The following is a 19,950-nucleotide window of genomic DNA, read 5'->3' on the forward strand; positions in this document are numbered from 1 at the left end:
GTGTGCCAAGGGGCCCACAGCCTTCAGCTGAGGAGCCTGGGCTGAGCCCAGGAGAAGAGTTGAGTGGGACCCTTTAGATTCCCAGGCCATCTGGGATGGGATGGATGCAGTCCCAAAGAGAGAGGATCGGAGAGAGTCAACCAGTGCTGGTGAGGACCCCCAGAGTGAGGGCATTAGGAGTATTCCCTGGCCTGGGTCGGTGTAGCAGCACCTTGCCCAGACCTCCCAAAGCAATCAGTCCTCATCCTTCAGAGATGCCTCCTCAACTCAGAGAAAAGTCTGCACAGAAGGCTGCTAGCACCCTCACGACCCCACCCTTGCCTTTTTTGGACTTGGTGATGCAGCACACCCTGATATGGTGTGGCTGCAGCAATCCAAAACAGGCCTGCAAATGCGCTTGCCCTTCCACCATGCAACTGGTCCCCTCTCTTCCGCAGTGGAGAGGACATCCTGGTGACAGGAGTGTGCTATGAGAGACCATTCAGAGCTCAGCTTGCGCTTGGCCCCTTGAGGAACAGGGTCCCACTGCAGAACCAGAGGAGGGAGGTATGGGGCTGGGCCAGGGAACTAGCAAGACTTGTGCCATGTACATCACCCTTTCTGCTGGGCCCCTGCCCCATCACGGTGCCCGCTCCAGCTGATGAGGCCTAGTAGCTTGGTGAGATGAGGTGTGATGGTCCCTGACACAGCTGTCAAAAGAACATGGAATTAAGTCATCCACATGTCTGCTCTGCAACCAGATCAGTACAAGATACCTCTAAATGCACAGCCAGCCACTGCCCAGAGCCAAACCAGCTTCTCCTTAGACTAGTCTAGAGCCGTCCAGACACAGAAGTTAAGACCCCACATTGGACTCTCTAAGGCCTTTCTACCTCGGGGCAAACACTTCAGGGAGTTGATTTCTCCTGTCTGGGTGGAGCCAGGATGATGGTGAGAACACACCCCTGATCCCCTTGGGCATCCCTGCAATGTCAAGACAACTGCTGAGGGAGCCCCATCCTCAGCAATGAAGCCAAACATTCCACAGAGACACACAGAGCAATCTGCACGATCTGACTTGGGTTCGTCTAACATAAATGTCAATAGAAATCACCAACTCTATTTTCAGGAAACCCAATAATCTGTCATGTGTACTGTGCGCGATCAAGAGAGACGTGGCTTTCCGCCTTCTGATACCACATCACTAATCTCCCCTAACGGCCAGGAGGTGGGGGAGCGTGTCTGTGGACAGTGTGACCACCCATAATCTGGTCTTCTCAACCACATCCCTCCACAGATAAACATCACCCCCAGAATGAGGAACTTGGCCGCCCAGAGCCAGCCCCACAAATCAGGAACAATCTAACATCTCAAGGTCAGCTCAACGGAAAAACCATCATGAGTCTTTCAAGGCGACAGATCTCCCCGCGCTGCCTCGGGTGCTTTCCAGCCCCAGAGCTGCCAGCACAGTCCTCGGTCCTGGTGGGACTGCAGGAGGGAAGCAGGCAGAAGGGAGTGAGCAGAGCAAGAGGCAGCCAAGCCAAGATCAAAGGGGCTCTGCCACCTCTCACGGGCATCACTTTGCAGTGATGCACAGCAGCTGAGAGTCAGAAGGAAACTCAGAGATACTTTGCTTCAATAATTTGTTTTGTTTTCTCAGAGACGACCAAGACCAGAAAGGTAATGACCTTACTGGTTCACTAGGCGACAACCCTGGGAGGGGAATTCAGATCCCTTGCCAGCACCTCCTCAAATGGACAAGGGCAGAACTCCAGTCCTCCAACCAGAGGCAGGTGCAAATATTCAGTAAGCGTCAGAGATGACCCAGGCCCCATAGAGGTGCCCCTCACCAGATCACAGGTGACAAACAGATAATCACACAAACTGTTATTTAATAGGAATTTCAGTTTTTTTTTTAAAAGCACATGGGGCTAAAAGACCTACTAACCAGGGGATCTAATCTATCTAACCTAGTCTTGGCCTGGCAGGCAGGGGGGACTTGCCTCAGGAGATGCTGTCAAACCTGAGACTGGAAGGTTAACCAAAGAAAAGATGGGCAGAGACCCAGGAAAAGGGTGTCTCCCTCTCCCCTCCCCCTTTCTCCTGGCCTCCCTCCCTCCTCCTCCAGGAAGTCTGTTTGCTCCAGACCAGCTAGCCATACTGCCAGCTTTCACACAGGCATAGTCATCACTCTCCCTCAGCAGGTCGCCTGCATCACATCTCTCAAATTCCTCCCACTCAGCAATTCAGGTCCTGCTCTTCCCCCCGGATCCCGGCTTCCCCCAAACCCATCACCCCATGTGGGCTTCCTCCCCTCAACACCAATTGCAGCATTGGACACACCATAGACTTTCAATGATGAATGGAGGGATGGATGGGGTAACGGGCCCATAAGATGTGGCAGGAAACAGGGCAAGAGAAAATCCGAGATGTCCGTCCTAGCCCAGCAAGCAGCCCACGGCGGTGGGTATGCTCGTGAGCCCTAGACAAGGCCCAAGACTCCTCTCTAAGTAAGAACAGAGCCTATTCCCTCAAGATACTTCTCTGCGTAGTCGTCCAAACACGGCCTTATTGAAACTCCCTTACACCTTGGTCTCATAGGGAAGACTCCACTCAGATGGGAAACAGCCATCTTGTCCAGACCTGGTTCCTCCATCTGCTGCCCCAACAGGCTCCCAGAAGTAAGGGCTGCAGGGTGATCAATAGACAAGTATCCTGGATACCAAGACACCCTACCAACCTGTGACACTGCTCCTGACCTGCCAATCCACCTGGGTGGAGGGGAAAGGGAGCAGTCCATGCCAGCTGATGTGTGTGTGCTCAGTGGTGACTCCTCGTGACCCAGTGGACTATAGCCTGCCAGGCTCTCCTGTCCATGGGATTTCCCAGGAAAGAATACTGGAGTGGGTTGCCATTTCCTCCTCCAGGGGATCTTCCCAACCAAGGGGTCGAACCCATGTCTCCTGCATTTCCTGCATTGGCAAGCAGAGTCCTTACCACTAAGCCACCTGGGAAGACTTTATCCTGGCTGATAGATCACCAGGAGCCAATCACTTGAGCCTGTTTATCTACACACGTGAGGAGGCGTCAATGAACTGGAATTTTAAAGTCAAAGCTGTTTTTTCCGCATCTAGGACTAGAGACAAGTCACCTTGCAGTCCAGTTTTGCTTTCTGGGGAAACCACAGGAGTGGTCCCTCTCTGGTTATGGTATCAGTGCAGCACCCTTGCCCCAGGAGAATTTATAAGAGGACCTTCAGTGTTCTCTGCTGTACAATCTCCAGTGAAGGACCCTGGGGCCCTCTTGGAGAGACAGGAATAGCATCACAACCCTGTAGCCAAGGCGTGCGCGCAGTGCAGCCTGAGCTATGGCCCTCACCACTGCAGCGGACCAGCCTCCACAAAGCTGTGCAGGGCTTGTGTACAACAGCGACACCATGTGGCAGCCTCGGAAACCACAACGCCTCTGGCTTGATTGCTTTCCTAGTTCTCTCCCTGGGCGTCTGAAGGCAGGACCAGCTCCAGATTCTGGGACAGATCAAGGACTTCCTGCCCTTCTACTGATGAAAACTGGCGAAGACTCCAGTTGTTCACTGCCATGTAGCCATATCTCCCCATGTCTCCCAAGCTGGTATGGGGCCATTCCAGTTTGGCATGCCCTGTCTTGATTGATGCTCATAACCCCCTGAGTGGCACATATCCATATTGTCTCATTTCTGCAGATAGTGTTGTTCAGGGATTAACAACTTTCCCAAAATCACACACCCCAAATAAGTGGCCATGCTGGGATTCACACCAGGTCTGACTCCAGGATCCACGCTCCTTCTGCACTCTACAAAGCCTTTCTCAGCCCACAGCAGAAGCCAGAAACTACAAAGCATCTTAGCGCCACACTAGGTTTAACTCAATTAATGCTTCCCTGGAAACCTGTCCCTATCCACACCTTCTCCAATCAGTATAACGTCTTTGGCATTTGGTTCACATGTGGCCCAAACCCCTTAGATCAAAGACCATGTGTGCCATATGGCATGGGTTTTGCTTCGGGTTGGGTTTTTATTTTTTTTTTTTTTCCATTTTGCTTAGCTGGTGCAAAAAATATGTCTAAGCAATCAGCATAACTTGAAAATCAATTTGTATCCTGCCAGCCCAAGTATCGTTAAGAACCTCCACTAATACAGCAGTAATGAACATCTGGAAACACAACAGCTGTTGAGGGAACGAGTTATAACAACACTAAGATGACAGCTTGTTTTTCATAAGCTAGATTGGCTCTTGTACAAATGGAGAGAGAGGCAAACAGACAAAACGGAAACCAGAGGAGGAGGAGGGGAAGGGAAGCGGTAGGAGCAGCTATGCCCCAAGAGCGACTGCACTGGGTGAAGGTCTTCACTCCCCTCCTTCTCTGAGCCGGGCCGCCCTGGGGAGGGTACCTGTGGGCTCAGGTATCCCTCTGGCCAATCAGAGAGGCCAGCAGTCCAGCATGTGGACCTCTGTGTGGATGAGCATCCAGAGGTGGGCAAGCTAGTTGAGAAGGCAAGAGGGTCACCCAACGCAGGAGACATCTAGGCCTGGACTGGAAGTCTAGGGAGCCGAGGAAGGAGGCCTCTCCAGGCAAGAGGTGCCGAGGTTCTAGAGATGCTGGGTGTGACCAGAGCATTGGCCCTGGAGTCGAAGGGACAGAGGCTCCTCCATGGGAAGCCCTGGCAGGGGTGCACCTTGGATCCTGGAAGTGAGTGTGACTTGGGTATCTTTAGAGCCGTGTTTACAATGGGACAGATATGTGAGGCACAGCAGGGGCCCAGCCACACGCCTCTTTCCAACCAGCACTGCTGAGCCCCACCTCAGCATCTCAGTACCAGGGGTCCCCCACCTCTGGGCTATGGACTGGTACCTCCTGTCAGATCAGCAGTGACATTAGACTAGAAATAAAGTAAGTGCACAATAAATGCAATGCACCTGAACCATCCCAAAGCCATCCCCCTTCCCTGGTTCTTAGAAAAATTGTCTTCCACGAAACCAGTCCCTAGTGCCAAAAAGGTGGGGGACCACTGCAGTAGGCAACAGGGCAGACAGGGTGTCTGCCCTTCTGAGACCTGCAGAGAGAGGACAGGTCATCAGGCTGACGTGACACCCTCCCTGGGGAGGACGCTACGGCAGACAAAGTCTCTGCCCTCCTGAGACCCGCAGAAAGAGAGCAGGTCATCAGGCTGACATTACACCCTCCCTGGGGAGGACGCTACTTCAACTAGGGTGATCATGTGCAGCTTCTCAGAGAAGACTGGAGTCAGCAGAGCCTGGGGAAGCATGATCCACAGCTTTATAGGGACCAGGGACTCCAGGCAGAGGAACCAGCAAGGAGAAGGTCCAGTGTGCTCAAGAAGAGGGCCCTGAGGCCCAGGAGGGTGAGCAGCAGACTGGTAGGAGAGAACAGGCTGTAGGGCAGGGCCTACTCTGGCCCACTGGCCACAGCTCAGTCTCTGTGGCTAGGAGAGCTGACTGCCATAACCACTCACAGCAGGAAAACTGGCTGCTGCTTTGTACGAGTTTTGTACAATTACTCTGAAACAAATTCTCAGAATTTGCATGATTAAGGGTAGGAACATTTTCTCACCCTCATACTTGGCCAACCATACTATTTTAATCTACCAACAACAACAAAAAAAGATAGTCTTAAAAAGTCAATTCTCTTCCAGTCACTCTTTTGTTATTCCTTATATGGGAAAATTAACTCCAAAACTCAATAAAAGAATATTTCTAGGTAAGATTTTAGCTAACTACATGGTGCTTTGTTTCTGTGTTCATTTTAATCTGCAGAAAATGGGTTTTCCGTCCTTCAAAGTAGCATCACTTTTTTGCAATGTGCAGCCATGGAGTGTGGGATCTGAGCTGACACTTAAAGGAAACTTTGGAATTGGTTTCCAGGCTGATGATGTATTCATCTGCATGGGGACCCAGGGAAGATGCGTAACAGACACCCACCTCTGCCTCCTGAGATGTGAAGTAAGTTACCTGCTTAGCCCCTGAGCTACATTATCCTGGGGAAAGGCCCACCTCTACTGAGACCCAGCGTCCATGTCAGTGGCAAGCACAAGGGCAACACTGTTGGGGTTCCAACCTGCCCTCATCCCAAAAGCTGTCCTGGCCCAGTAGTGGACATTTGAGAAGCAACAGCTGAGCTTTGGGACAGTGAGCCCAGAAGAGCTATCCTTGGGCAGGAAGCATCAACAAAGGGGGCTCCCCAGCAGAGGGTTAGGGCAGGGAGCCCCGTAATAGCGGTTCCAGAGGGCCGAGACATGAGCTCTCTCCCCACTCTTCACACTTGGCGGCTAGACACACTGCTGTCTCCGCACTGCTGTGCTTGCTGCAGCTTTACAGTAGGATTTAAACTCAGGGAGTGTGAGTCCAGAGGGGCTCTGGATGAGCAATTCATCTCTTTACTCACTCGAAATCTGTTAAGATTTTCTACTTCATCTTGAGTCAGTTTTGGGAATGTGTGTGTTTCCAAGAATAAGTCCATTTCATCTAGATTGTGCTTTGCTATGTTTGGTGTGTAATTATTCATGGTTTTCTCTCATAATCCTTTTAATTCCTGTAAGCTTGGTATAATGTCCCCACTTTAATTTCTGGTTTTAGCCATTTTCTGATTTAGTCCTTTTAGTCATTTATGTATCCTCTCTGTTTTTCTTAGTCTAACTAAAGAGCTACCAATATTTTTTTTTTATCTTTTCAAAGCAATGACCTTTGGTTTTATTGATTTTCCTTATTGTTTTTCTGTTCTCTTTCTATCTCTATTCTGATTATTATTATCCCCTTTCTTCTGCTACCTTTGGTAGTTTCTTAAGGAATAAAGCTGTGTTGGTAATTTAAGACTCTCCTTTTTTAATGTATGCGTTCATAGATACACCTCTCTGAGCACTGCTCTCACCGCATGCCATAGGTTTTGGTATGTTGTGCTCTTGTTTTCATTCATCTCAAAGTATTTCATAATTTCTCTAGTTACAGCTTTGACACATTGGTTATTTAAGAATGCTGCTGCTGCTAAGTCACTTCAGTCATGTCCGACTCTGTGCGACCCCATAGACGCAGCCCACCAGGCTCCCCCGTCCCTGGGATTCTCCAGGCAAGAACGCTGGAGTGGGTTGCCATTTCCTTCTCCAGTGCATGAGAGTGAAAAGTGAAAGTGAAGTCGCTCAGTAAGTGTCCGACTCTTCGCGACCCCATGGACTGCAGCCTACCAGGCTCTTCCGTCCATAGGATTTTCCAGGCAAGAGTACTGGAGTGGGGTGCCATTGCCTTCTCTGTATTTAAGAATACATTGTTTAATTTCCATGTATTTCCTTATTTTCTAGTTTTCCTTCATTTATTGACTTCTAGCTTCATTTGTTGTGGTTGGAGAAGACACTTTTATGATTTCAATCTTTGAAAATTTATTTAGAACTGTTTAATGGCCTAAATATGATCTATCTTGAATAAACTTTCCAGGGTACTTGAGAGGAATATGTATTTTTTTTCATTGTGTGAAATTTTTATTCACTTAAATCAATAATATAGAGAAAAACAGACAAAAAGTCAATAAGAACATAGACTACTTGAATAGCACAATCAGTAAACTCAACAACAGACATATATTGTACACAACATCATGCAAATTCATTTCAAAAACAGAAGTATATTTTCAAAAACTGACCCAGGGCTCAGTCATAAAACAAGTCTTTAAAAATTTCAAGGGATTAAAAATTATTTTCAAGGGATTAAAATTTATATTAATGTTTCCTACTCATATTGCAGTGCAAAATTAAAAGTAGAAACATCTCTAGTGAAGTTTTTATTTTATCTATTGTACTTTTCAGCTTCAGAATTTCTATTTGGTTCCTTTCTATAATTTTCTGTCTCTTTTTTGATATTTCCTACTTGTTCATACACCATTATGATTCCTTTAGTTCTTTGCCCATGGTTTTCTTCAGTTCTTTTAGCATCTATAAGACAGTTAATTTAAAGTATTTGTCTAGCATACTCAATGCCAGGGCTTTCATAAGGATGGTCTCTATCAATTCCTTTTACCTGTGGAGAAATGAACATTGCTAATACTATAATGTAATAACTCTGGAGATCAGATTCTTCCTCTTTCCCATGGATTGTTGTGTTTTTTTTTATTGTTATTGAGAGCTGCAACCATCTGTTTAGTGACTTTTCTAAACTTTTTTTTTTTTTCCAAAATCTTTATGCCTTGTTTCATGTGGTCACTGAAGTTTCTGCTCTGTTATCTCTGTGGCTAGACAGTGACTTGACAGCAATTTCTTTGAAAGTTGGGATCCAATAAAAAAGAAAAGATGCTCTGTCTCTTTAAACTCTTTCAATACACAATACACGATGCTCAGGAAGCTGCTTCAGCCAGAGGGGTTGAAAAAAGTGGTCAGCATCTATGTTGGCCCCTGGTTTACCCATCAAAGCAAAATAAAACACACAATTCTATTTTTGGAGGGCAAGTTTTATTGCCCACTCTGGCACCAGCAAACACACCAGGAATACAGGCCGTCTTCCCCATAACTGCCCGCCTCACGGCTGGACAATGGAGGCTGGAGTCTGCTACACAAACACCAAGTTACCAGACCCTCTCTTCATCAAGCACTCCGCTGGATGCTGCAAGGATTTGACTAGGTTCCAGAGTTCTAAAATAGTGTATTCTGACAGTTTATGCCGGCTCAGTAACTGTTTTGGTGGAGGCACCAATTCCTGGAACTTCCCACCATGCCATTTCTATGACGTAATAGTTGTTTACCGTTTTATGGATCACTTTTCTACTTTTTCCTAGTTATTTCTGTATTCAGGCTTTCTCTCTCTTATAAAGTTAAGTTTTGGTCATTTATACTTGTTTGGGAAATAGTCTATCTATTGAGTTGTATTAGCAGTTTTTTGACCCCATTTCAATCCCCTGCACCACTGAGGGGCTATTTCTCCTTTCAGGCTCCTTCCTCCTTTAGGTTCCTGCTTCCTCTCCATCATGAAAATGCAATGCTCTGTTTGTGGGGGCATGCGGTTAAATGTACAATGAAAGGTTTCGTTTCTAATTATAGTTCAGTTTCTAAAGTTTTGCAGATCTTTTCAATTAATTAGACCAAATTCAAATTTATCCCTGAACTGATCACATTCCACCAGTTTACATTCCAGAAGAGTTTCCTGAGTGTTGGAGGAATGGAGCTCCTGGGAAGGGCGTGCACTTGCACGGTAACCCTGGGTTCACCGCAGGGAGCCATCCTGGCTGCAATGCCATCCACCATGTGTATCCTGGTGAAATACACCAGGGCCAACAGGACTAGCCAGCTGGTTATCCCTTTGTTGGGGGTTTTCCAAAGTACCCATTCTAGTATTTATTTATGACTTGGGGTTTCTAATTCATTAATTTCTGTTTCTAACTCCTAATTCCTTTGTCCTGACTTCCTTAATTTACTTTATTCTTCTCTTTTTATTCATTTCTCCTTTCTGCCTAACTTTGAAATCATGTAAGGTCATGAATTTGCTTCATTATATCTTTGACAGATCTCCTAGGTTTTCACATTGCCATTTTCTTAGTATTCAACAGTTGTGGTTTCAAATTTGCTTTGATTTAGAAGTTATTTAGGAAATGGTTGCAGGAAATTAAACGCTGCAGCCGTTTAATTTTCACACAGATGAAGATTTTGCTTTTACCTTTGTTATTAGTCTCCATTTTCACTGCACTGGGTCAAAACGCTGACCTGTACAATTTCTATTATAAGGGATTTACTGGAAATCTTTTTCTTGACTGTTGCGTAATGAATGAAGCACTTTTGCAAGTGTCCCACGGGTACTGGAAAAGAGCACGGCTTCTCAGTTGAAGAGCACAGAGTTTGGTATGTAAGCTTTGGGTCGTCCCCTGATTGTACCACTAAGAGTCTCCAAGTCCTTATTGTTGCATCCAGCACCCAGAGCTATGATACAGTTTTTCACAGTTACAGTGTTTTTCTCACATTTTGCTTGTGTTCCTGGGTCCAGTTGAAGGTGCCTAATGTTATTCTGGAATGCTATTGCTTACAAAGAAATACAACTGGGAAAGGTCACTGCTCGAGGGAGAAGCAGCACGTCCATGGTCAGAGGCAGGAGCCCCTGTGTGCCCTGCAGAGGCCAACATGCCCACCCAAAGGAAAGTGACACCCTAGACTGGGACCTGCTGCTCATGTGACATCCTGAGGCTGCTCCACATTCCAATTCTGGGGCACGCCTAGCATGTTAGGAGATTTTCCAAATTCCATTGTTTGGGGCAACCAGTCTATACAAAGGACTTGGGGAGCTAGACAGAAAATGACACCAAGTTAAGGAAATTGAATTGTACTACCAGCCCCTGCTTAAAACCATACTCAGCCTCCACCCAATTCTTCCCCATCAATAGCTTCAGCCTTTGTGTCCCCTTAGAAGCTGAGTGAAGATGGTCAAACAGGAAAATTTTAGTATGACTTTCATGGATCTTCTCACACTGACATCACACAAGGCCCAGTAAGTTACCCAAGCTCCAGGCAATACCCACTGTCTAACTCAGTGTCAGATGGACAAAAGGCATGTACTTACTCCCTGTCCCACACCTTTCTCCTTCTTTCTTCCGGTTTTTCTTGTTTTTTGGAATTTTTGTTATTGCTGTTCGGGCTTTTATTTTTGGTTTGGCTTTTTGGCCACACTACATGGCTTGTATGATCTCAGCTCCCCAGTCAGGAATTGAACCTGGGCCGTGGCAGTGAAAGCCTAGAGTCCTACCCATTAGGCCACAAGGAAACTCCCAAGGCTTTTGGAATTTGAGAGTCAGTTTCTTTTTGTTTTTATTATCACTAAAATCTTTCATTGACTTGTATTGAAGTAGTAATACATACTTCACAAATAAAACAGGAAAATGCAAATGAAGAGCATAATAGAATACCCTATAAACCCGCCATATCGACAGTACATCAGCAAGCACCATGGACCCACTGGAATTCTCAGAATCACCAGATGCTGCTACGAAGAGTGCAAGATGATACAGATACTTGGAAAAACAATTTGATTTTATCAGTAAAACTGAAAATATGCTGGTTTATAACCCAGCACTCCCACTTCTGGGTATATAGCCCATAGATACGTGAGCACATGTGCACATATAAAGGATGATCACAGTGGAAATAGCCATGTGAGCCAAATATCAGGCACAAGCCATATGACTATTGAAGTGAAATGGATAAATAAATTGGGATTTATTCATACAATGGAATTCCATACAGCAAAATAAATAAACTATAGTACATACAACTTTCACAAATATTATGCCAAGTGAAGTAGAAAGACACAAAAGAATACAGGAAGAACTGTGCACAATTCCAATCCATATCCCAGTCTTCTATCCCCAACTACCCACCCACCTTTCCATGTGCAGCTTAAACTCAGTTCACACAATCTGAATTTCTGCTCTTGCCCCTCAAAGCCTGCTCCTCCCATCAGCTTGTCTAACGACAACTGCACCTTCCGGTGCTCAGGGCAAATACCCTGCAGCCACCCTTGCCTCCTCTTCTCCTCTCATGGCCAGCAGCCCTCTGCTGAATGCTGGTCCACGCCACCATCGTCTCCAGCCACACCAATCAACAGCAACTTCAGATCTCCCTGCTTCTCCCAACTCCAACAAGATCGTGACCCAGTGTGTTCTGGTCTTCTTGGACCCCTATTCTGCTCCTCACTCACCCTGCACCAGCCACTCTGGCTTCTATCCTAGGCCTTGACATGCCAAGCATGGTCCTGCCTTGGGGCCTTTGCACCTCAGTTCCCCGCATCTGAAACACTCTCCTCCATGTATGCACAGGGTCCTCTCCAACTTCAGGCTTTCTCTAGGTCTGTGTTCAGATGTCAGCCTCAGTGTTGAGGTCTCTTTGGAACACTGCATGTAAAGCTGCCCCTCCTCCTCATTTGGCATTCCCCTGCCAGGGCCCCACTTTAGTCTGTTCATACTGTTCACCACTTTATGACATTGTCCGTAACACTGTCTTCCCCAGCCCACCACCACTTCTAGAACATCAACTCCATGAGGACAGAGATGTTTTTCTGTTTTGTGCATTACCATGTCCCAGTGTCCAAAACCCTGCCTGGGGCATAGTATGTGCTTACTTTAGCACAGCATCCTTAGAAATCAGAGCCTAGGTCAAACATTTGTGCCAACACTTCCAGGGAGCAAGAGTGAGGGAAAGACAAGTGAACCAGGAAGGAGGGGAAGCAAATCCTGACAGCACTCAGCCAAGTGGGACACAGCCTGACGGCAGAGAGGCTGCCGGAGGGGGTGGCCAGGATGTCACCTCCTTGCTCCTCCCACTGGCCAATGTCCACTCCCCAGGGCACTAACTTACCTTCACCCTCTGCCTCTCCAAGCAGTCCCTGTGGGTCCCCTGGGTCAGACCTGGGCAGGGAACTGCGGAGATGGGATTTGAGGCTGGCCCTCACTCTAGGTCCCAAAATGCCAGGAGCCACCACGGGAGATCCCACCCATGACAAAGGTCATGCAGAAGAGACTTGACAGGCAAAGGCGGATCAGGCCTCGAGGGACCCACCAAATCTGCTCGAGCTTCCACCCCAAAACCAGAATCTGTCTGTCTTACTATTTTGTGCCTTTCACCAACTCTTCTGACATTAACAGGGGGCTATCCCCGACCACTTTTCTCTGGAAAAAGTCAACTTAGGGCTTTAGTTAATAAGTCTCCTGGGCATGAAAGGAATATTTCTATTTTAACCCCTCTGTTGGCATTCTAGCTTGCCTGACAGGTTTATCCATACTCTTGCAATTAACACACATGATTGTTCACGACTCCCCAGCCTTGAAACGCACAGGAAGCCAAAACATTCTAAAAGTCCTAATGAGCTTAGAGTCCTTTAAGGGATGAAAAATTATTAGAATAGACAGTACTGGTAAAGGGCTTCATTATTGGGCCAATGCTTGCTGCCAGGTTCCCATATCCCTTATCCATTGTGCACCTGGGAGTGCATTAGTTAACATAGTTGGAATATAAGAAAAACAAGTAGCAGCCTTGGAATTAACCACATCAGACCTTTGAGCTAATTGGTTCTTTCTTTGTTGTGACCCACTGCACCTTTGCTCCGTGAGAATGTAACTTTATTTAGTATTTTCTGAGGCTGGGAAAAATAGAGAAAAAAAACACTTTAAGAGAAATAAGTTTTCTGGCTGATCAGCCTTTATCAAAAAAGGGTCATAAAATGTCCACAGGCCTCCAAGGCCAGAAGATACTGTACACAATATTGTTTATGGGAAAGGTATGCAGAAAAAATCCTGGTTTTGATAAAGACAAAACAGATGTAATGTTTGGGCTGACTCTGTATGACTTTGCATCTTTCATTTCCCTCTATGTACAAGTCAAGGTATAAAAGTTCCTTTTGAAAATAAAGTTATGGGCCTTGCTCATCGAAGCTTGGTCTCCCCATGTTGTTCTTTTTTTTCCTTTTCCCTCCTTTTCTCTCTCTGTTCTTCCTTCAGGATGACTCCTTGGAACACAGGAGCTTTATTGGCTTTCTGTGCTTATCAAGGAAGATCAAGCCCTACTCTCTGCTTTGCTATCCTTATCACCTAAGCCGTCATCCTGAGGGTACCCCTGGATCCTGCTGGGGCTGGACCCTGGCACCCAGAAGCCCACATGCTGTGGCCAAGGAAAGTACAAGAGCCATCATAGGACCACTAAGCTGGGAGGGGAGGAGAGTAGCTATGGCCAGGCAGATCCAGGCCCAAGTGGACTGTAGGGGACAGAAAATCTGGGCTTGGCAGGGGGATGGCTGCATATAGTTGCTGGTAAATGAATCTACTCTTCCCAGATGACATGAAATGCCACTTTAACACAGAATAAATTGTTGGAGTTGCTCAATTTAAATCATTATTTTACATTATTTACTTTATCTTCCATTATTTTTAGAAACACTTTATCCCGTTTAGCGTTATTTATCTATGGCTTCATGGTTTGATAAAGTCAGGCCTGACTGCTTCCTGCTAGCACATTCATGCCAGAACATCCCGCTTAAACAACAGGGATTCTTTTTCGGGGGAGGAGTGTTGTGTTAGTTTCCTCTGTACAACAAAACAAGTCAACTGTACATATATATACACACGTCCCCCTTTTGTGGATGTCCATCCCATTCAGGTCACCACAGAGCACTGAGTAGAGTTCCCTGTGCTTACAGCAGGTTCTCTTTAGTTACCTATTTTACATATAATAATGTATGCATGTTGATCTCAATCTCCCAGTTCATCCCACACCCCTTTCCCCACTTGGTGTCCATATGTTTGTTCTCTATGCCTGTGTCTCCATTTCTGCCTTGCAAACAGGTTCCCCTGTACTATTTTTCTAAATTCCACATATATGTATTAATATATGATACTCAGTTTTCTCTTTCTCTTTCTGTTATCCATTCTGTATAACAGTCTCCAGGTCTATCCACATCTCTACAAATCAGCAGGGATTTTGATATTGAGCCCAAACCAAGTGAGCAGTTCTCCTTGGACCCCCTTCTCTCCACATGGATGTCTTCACAGCCTCCCTGTCAGATCTCAGTGGCCCCAGCACCTGGAGGAGGAAGCAGGGCCAGGCCACAAAAAGTCCTGGAGGGTGGAGTTCAGCTTTCCCTTTTGCCAGCAGCCACCCCAGGGCTCCCTGCAGGTGCCCAGGTGTGTGGGTACACACAAAGTCACACTTAGACACTCAGAGTCACAGCCAACATAAATAATGCCAGGAGTATCCGGCACAGTCAAAGGTAGTGAAAGAGCTAGAGACTAGAGACGAGATGACTACCTTTGTTCACAACATAATTCGTATAAGTGTAGGGTTATACAAGTAATAGTTGTGATAATCATTGTCATTAACAAATGCTTGTAAACCTCCAGAAACTCTCGTATCTGCTCTGGGTTGGCGGGCCTGCTCCCATGGCCCTCAGAGCCCGTCAGAAGCATAGCCTGTGTCCCGATGAAGCAGGGAGCACTTGTGATGGCGGAAAGCTGCCAATTTGGGGCTTTTCTAAAATAAAATCATTCCAGAGAGATCTTCAACTTGGAGGGTGAAAGGAGGCAAGAAAAGAAAGGCCAGGTAGGCTGGAATACAGGGACAGCCAGGCAAGGGACCAGAGGTGGAGCTGGGACCAGGCTGGCCATGGACCTGGAAGGGTATTGGATGTGTGGACAAAGGAATGGTCTTCGACTTGATGTCAGCGATCTGTCAAGCACTGGGCTGCACTGAACAACCCCGCAAGGTGGGTAGTAATGCCCGGATTTATAGACACTGATCGGTTAAATCAACGAGCTTGCACTTAGTGTCTAAGTGCATCAGGCTCCGGGCTGAGAACTGTGGTGAGCCCTAGTGGGAGGTGTGCACTCGGGGTTGGGGAGGGGGGATGCAGAAGGCAGGTAGGAGCATGCACATGGGCAGCGAGGAGAAAGTTAGCAGTGGGGTCACGGCCCCCAGGACTTGGGGATTAATGGGGAGGCCTGATCCGAGCATGGCTGCTGGCAGAGCACAGACATGGGAGCCAGCAGGTATCGGAGGGTCTGAGGGATGACACTGAGGTGCTGAAAGAAGGCAGGACTTCAGAGACACCCTAAAAGAAAAAAAAAGGGTCAGAGGGACCTGCAGCTGATGCAGAGAACCAGTTAGAAATGGAGAGAGGGGATCCAGCCCAGTGCGCCAATTCCAAAGCTTCCTGTCACACCAGCAGATCAGAGTTTTGGGGACAGAAATCAGGTTTCTAGTCAGGGAATGCATATTAAGTCTGGATGGAAAGAAGGGTGGGATCAAGAGAGTGCACAGGACTGGGTACAGAGACGGGTTTTCATTTTTATCCAAGTTACACACGCGCCACAGTTAGAAGAATGGAGCATTCAAAGGCTGCTGATGGTCAGAGCTGACCGGGCTGCGCCGCTGACGGTGTGTACTGGGCGGAGGTGTCTGCCGAAGCCCCACCCTGGCCAACTGGCCAGCCCAGCACAGTCTGATCCTCTGCCCTGAAGTCTGCAGCAGCCTGGGGTCCCACTGAGCCTTGAGTGCAGAAACCCTTCCCGTCTCACTCCTTTCCTGGCCATCCACCTAACAGGCCAGTGTTCATGGCACCTTCTCAAATACACAAGGGCAAGGGCACGTTTCTTCTCCCTGGATTCCATGCTGGGAAAGGTGGGGCTCATGAGGATCCTGGGTGTACACCCTGCTAAAAATTAGCACCTTGTGTCTCCCCAGGCCCCGCCCACCAGGGAGCTCAGAGCCACATTCAAACTCAGCTTGAAGAAAGGACACAGGTCCTAAATCATCTGATAATTTGCCTGTTCACTTTTCTTGGATTTACTCTTCCATCTCCCCTTATTCTTTTATTTTGTTTTAAATACATTCAGCCTTATTCCAAAAAAGAAACAGAAGTTGCTACAAAGTTACATATGTAGAACAAGCTAATACTCTGTGTTTTTGCTGGTGGCTCAGCTGCAGGCTTCCCTAGTAGCTCAGACTGTAATCTACCTGCAATGCAGGAGACCTGGGTTTCATCCCTGGATCAGGAAGATCCCCTAGAGAAGAGAATGGTTACCCACTCCAGTATTCTTGCCGGGAGAATCCCATGGACAGAGGAGCCTGATGGGCTAGAGTCTCCCAAAGAGTTGGACACGACTGAGCAACTAACACACACACAAGCTAATATTAAATTAGAATAAAAAGAGACCCAGGGCAAAGCTAACACGAGAGTGTGGAAGTCAGGTGACTCACTGTGTAGTCAGAGCACTACCCCTGCACAACCATTTGCTTACTCAGCACACCCGCCGCGTCCCCCACCCCCCAGCTCCAGGGGCCTGTAGGGGCCTGAGGCAGCCTAGGAGGCAACAGCAGTGGATGGGCCCAGAGCCTTCCCTTCACAGATGTGGCAGGGGCGTAAGCGTGGTGCCAGGGCTTTGATCAGAAGAGCACAGGCCGGCCCCAGACAGGGACCTGAGAGGTGACAACACTGGCCGGCTCAGGGAGGACACAGAGTCCCCAGGGAGGGGTCAGCCCCCTGCCACACGGCCTCCCAAATGAGGAGGGCTCATACCCTGGGGCCCAGACCAAAGGCAGGGGGCACGGCCAGGCCGGGGGCGCAGAGGATGAACTTGATCCCAGGGCCAAGGAACAGCCTGCCAGTGCCCACCTGGCACACTCATTTACCTTTTCCCTGGGTAATGATCTGTCTCTATTTTGTAATTACTGTATTGTATGAGTTCTTGTGAATTGTCTTGAACCCTCTGTGGAAAGAAGAAGGGCATTCACTAACTGACAAATTAATTAGCAAGTCCTTTTCCGTCCATTCTTTACACCTGGGCCTGCCCATTCCCAGCACAGCATCTGCCTCGAGCATCCTGCAGCAGGGAGAGGTGCCATGCTGGCAGGCAGGGTCGTCCCATTTGGAGACCCTGGCAGACCACCCTGTCTCTCCTCACACCTGGGGGCAGCACACAGAGGCCTGGAGCTGAATGCTACCCTCAGCAGCAGGGTACCTAAGCCTACCCCTCAGGCTCTGCCTACTAGCGGGTCAGGCCTGCTTCTCTCCTCCTTCTCCCTGAGTGCCTCTCAGGGAGAGGGGACCCTTCCCTATGCCAGCTTCACCACACGCACATCACTCCACCTGGGCCACGGCAGAGCTGCAGCTGGGCCAAGTTGCAGGCCCAGGGCAACGTCCCCAGCACCCTGAGCCTCAGCCTCCACAGGGTACCCCAGAGACACCTAGCATCAGGCCTAGCCCTGGGACCTTGCTCCTCCCTGGCATCACCTGCCCTGAAGCTTCCTGTTGGGTCTGGCCAACACGAGGCCTCAGCAGAAACCTGGAAGCAGAAGCAGGCAGGTCAAACGAGGCTGGTGTCCACCCCAGGCCACCGCAGGCAGGGCCGTGTCCTCCACGTGCAGCCACTGCCCCACGAGCAGGCGCTTCCTCTCACCACGGCTGCCCACCCCTTGGGCCTCGGGCCTCGGTGGCCATAGCTCCCGTGGTGGCTCTGTCTTAATGCTCACTGCTTCCCTCCACAGCCACCCAGGTTGAGTGTGCCATTCCCTGCTGGGACCCCTACTGGTACATCTTTTTCATTCCAAGATGCCTCAGACAAGGCTCTTTTGCTTACAAGGGAGAGAAATATGCGTAAGCCACAGCCAACCCGTGTTGGGTGTCCCCAAGAGCATCCTCAGGCTGGATAGTTAACTAGCAGACTCGCACTACTCAGAAAAATGTTGTTCTGCTCACAGGGATGGTTTGTGCAGGGAGAAAGGCACTGCAAGAAGCTCAGGGGATGCAAGCACAAGCCTCTGGGGGTCCCTACCAACAGAGCTACATGGGGACATAAGTAATTTCCCCAACAACGTGAAAACAGGTGCAAAGTATTCCCAACCAGAGGCTCCCCTGAGCCCTGGTGACCAGAATTTTTCTAGGGCTCAGTCACAGGAGCCTGCCGGACTGATTCCACTCCCCCGAGAAAATGCAGGCATTTACCGGCAATCGCATTATCCGGATAAACTTATCTGGTCAGACTGGTCCAGCGTGGCGCAAGCCCTCAGGCATGCAAAAACACTCCTGCCAGGCAGAATACCCTAAGATCTCTGAAGTCAGGCCTTCATCTGCAATGGACAGGGCCTGCCATTAAGCAGAATGAGGACAAAGCGGCTCCCAGAGCTGGGGCTGACAGCTGGCCTCCGAGAAAGCAGAGCTGGCAGGGAAGCCCCAGGAGTCCCTCCTCCTTCTCTCCTTCCTGCTGTTCCTACCCTTCTCTGTTTCTTTGTCTTCCCTTCTCTTCTCTTCCTCTCTCCCTCCACCTCCTTCCCAGTATCCTCCTCTCCCATAGGCACATGGGCCAAAAGCAGAAGCCCCACACCACCTGCCTCCCGCCTTTCAAGGAGTGGGGCCCCCACCCCACCCCGCCAGCGTGCATTAGCTCCAGCCCACGCTCATTTCTGTACCACTCAGCACCCTAAACTCAGCCTCCCCAGGGGACCCCAGGGGACATCTCTGCCTCAGACACAGGTGCAGGTACTAGTGTGATCGCAACAGTCTGAGGCCCAGTTCCGAATGACTGGGAGAGAAACCATGGTTGGACTGGCTTGAGTCAGATGCTCACACCTGCTCCCATCAGCCATGGCCAGAGAGGCAGGGGCAGAGAAAAGTGGTGTGGGCTGGGGAAGCTTCCCCAAAAGACATCCACTCCACAGGCAGAGCACTCAGGGCCCGCACAGACAGGTGAGATGAGGAGCGGGGTCAGAGAAAGTACACATGTGGGACCAGGAGCCTGCGGAGGCCACACTCCCCATTTTAGCCAGAGAGTCCATCAGCACAGCATCCTGGAGCCCTCTTTCTGGAGAAAGACCTGAAATGGTCAAAAATGATCTCAGTCTGAGATGATCTGACCTCATTTCCAAGTGCGGGACATTTGCTAGGTCTCCTGCGTGGACATGACTGGTCCCAGAGCAAGGGGACCAGTCAATTTGACCAGCGGCAAAAGCAGCACCTTAACAAAAAGAACAGGCCTGCAGAGCCCTGTCTTTTGGACCCATGCTATTAAGTCACCTCTGATGGACTGGGTGGCCCTGAATGAGGTTCACAGAACGATCCCCAAAAGCATTCTCACCTAGAAGGAGGAAGGAGCCTGCCTAACAACCCAGATCAAGGACCTGCGAGGGGAGTGGTGCTGGCCAAGTGGGGCGAGTCTGGAAGCAGGGCAGCTACTTTGGCCCACATGCAGTCAGAGGCAGGGAGCTCACTGCAGGGAGAGGAGACGCACAGCACATCAGTACGAGGACCCAGGCGCCAGGGCAGGTGTGAGTGTGTGAGAAGGGAGGTGAGAATGGACATGCTGGGCAAGCCGCCACTGGGCTGCAGGGACTGCTGTGTGGCCGGGCCAGGAATCTCATGGTGCACTCGGAATTAGGACCAACTCCTCGAGTTGAGACAACCCCAGGACAGCCAA

The sequence above is a fragment of the Bubalus kerabau genome, chromosome 3 (genome assembly GCF_029407905.1).
Source record: "Bubalus kerabau isolate K-KA32 ecotype Philippines breed swamp buffalo chromosome 3, PCC_UOA_SB_1v2, whole genome shotgun sequence".
NCBI classification, from domain to species: domain Eukaryota; kingdom Metazoa; phylum Chordata; class Mammalia; order Artiodactyla; family Bovidae; genus Bubalus; species Bubalus kerabau.